The sequence below is a fragment of the Etheostoma spectabile genome, chromosome 18, assembly GCF_008692095.1.
Source record: "Etheostoma spectabile isolate EspeVRDwgs_2016 chromosome 18, UIUC_Espe_1.0, whole genome shotgun sequence".
Classification (NCBI taxonomy): domain Eukaryota; kingdom Metazoa; phylum Chordata; class Actinopteri; order Perciformes; family Percidae; genus Etheostoma; species Etheostoma spectabile.
Window position 1 is genome coordinate 22,904,728 of NC_045750.1, and position 2,174 is coordinate 22,906,901.

Here is a 2,174-nt window from a genome sequence, read left to right on the forward strand (position 1 = left end):
ACGAGAAGGGGGGGGGGGGATAAGGACAGCGGAAGAAATGGAAACTGCGTGAGAAAGAAAATATGTCTGGAGGCAAATAGAGTGAAAAAGACGGAGAGATCTGGAAGATTAAATGCTGGAAGGCCAATTAGTGCTACTGGGTTTCAAAATACCATGCATGTGGGTTTATGTGTTTTCTATGTGCAGTACAAACAGTGATGGAGCTGTCAATGCGGTTAATGACCACACACACATACTTACCACACACTTTGTCAAGCACTTAATCTACTACCATACAATACTAATTGTATACATTTCGAATACAGTAAATGTAAGCAACTTCAATAGCATATGACTTCATGAACAGAGGACTAAACTGATGCATAGGAGTAGCCCTGTAATGAGAACTTCCTTTCAAACGATAACAAGGATATATATAATGTATAGAACACACAAAACTAAAAATGTATATAAAAGGAAAGAAAAAGAATTTCAAAATATCACTAGATCTGCTCAAAAAAGGGATAGCTAGGTAGAAGCCATAGGCTTATCAGGTTCTACCAGCAGTCTGTCCCACAACTAAATCACCGTCAAACAGGGTAAGTCATCTGCTGATTATTTTCTTGATTCATCAATTAATCATTGGATCTATGGACAAATCGCTATTGCTTCCTCAAGCGCCGCCGCCATTGCTGCAGAATAATGCCGAGTGGAGCGGAACACACTTCCACTGACAATGAAAGCGTAAATGTTTGTGTTAATCATGGTCAGCGGTCGCATAGTCCGACAGGCGAGGGATACTCTGTGTGAACGTGAACGTTATTCGGTCTCAAAGCGCTAGTCTGAAATTAAGTATGACACAGCCTTCGGGGGGGGGGGTACCACAGCTGTCCAACCCAGTAATTAATTAGTAATTAAACCCAGAAGGAATTAGCTTATGGTTAATATCAGCAAGCTCTGTAATTACTTGCCATGTAATCAGAATAAATGCAACATTTAATAAAAACAAGAAAACACATGTTATTGGTGGAGTGACTGTAAGAGTAGCCAGCTAGCGAGATACATGCACGGTGACGGCTCCCTATCGGCCCTGTGTGGGGAGATCTAGGTCTAGGTCTTGTCTGCATTCCACTCCGAATGCAATGGAAACATGAGGAATTAATGGAGATGTTTTAAAGTAAAATTCACTTCATAGAGCAGAGGCTTTTATTTTTAAAAGTTTACTGTCAGAGCAGCGGATAACAGAAGGTTAGACGTCTGAAATCCTTTATATTACAATGCTTTACGTGGCTTTGCAAGTTAGGTGCCACTAGAGTATCGACAGTGTGTTTACTTCAGCCTCCAACTGGAATTCATCTGTAAAACGTCAGAAAAGTGAAAAATGACATAGTAATCACCATAATATCCTAATTTCCTAGAGCCCGAGGTGACATCAAACAGCGATGAGCCCAAAGATTTCCAGTTTATTACACAGAACACAAATATAATCAGAATATGCTTACAAATTACTGTTGAAGCCGGAACTACAGAATGTTTGGCAATTTTGCTGGAAAAATGATTTGGAATTAAATTATTTTAACGCTAATGATTACTCGCTAATCCAAAAAAAAAAGTCAATTTATTTTTGGCAGATTGACTAATTGATTTATCGACTAATCATTTTAGCTCTAAAATGACATTTCCATCAATTGAAATAAGTTAGAAAAAAAACATGCTGATGCTGCTGCCATGTTTGAGTATGCTAAGCATGCTAATACGGCTCATGGCTTCAGGGATCATCTCTGTTCTTTTTGTCGGCATGTGATTATCAGCTAAAATATGAGGAAAAATGTAGGCAAAATGTGGCTTACTGATTATTGTCAATCAGCAGCAGCAATTAGAGAGGAATCCACCCAAACAACTGTCAAATTCAATGTTATTTCTTATAAACTATCAAATAAAAAACAAGGATGATTTTGAAAATGATGTTTCACAGAAATGTTGCAGCTGCCCTGTAGCTCAAAAATCTTTTAGCTTTAACCAGCATTACTGATCTGATCTCTGAAAAACTGTTTTTATGTCTTCTTCTGAAGCCAAACACCTTGCGTTCCACTTTCAGCAAGCTTTTAGACTACTCTAGGGCAAGAGAACAAACTGAATATTACATAAAAAAAGAAAGAGAGAAGAAACATTTTCTTTAAAGCTGCTAATTTGCA

The 2,174-nt window shown here is 38.0% G+C and overlaps 1 protein-coding gene across 1 annotated transcript in view; it reads right to left on the reverse strand.

The window, feature by feature from the left end:
- The window catches only part of nrxn3b (neurexin 3b), a 324,175-nt gene that overhangs the window by 221,145 nt on the left and 100,856 nt on the right, over positions 1–2,174 (reverse strand). The window lies entirely within an intron of this gene.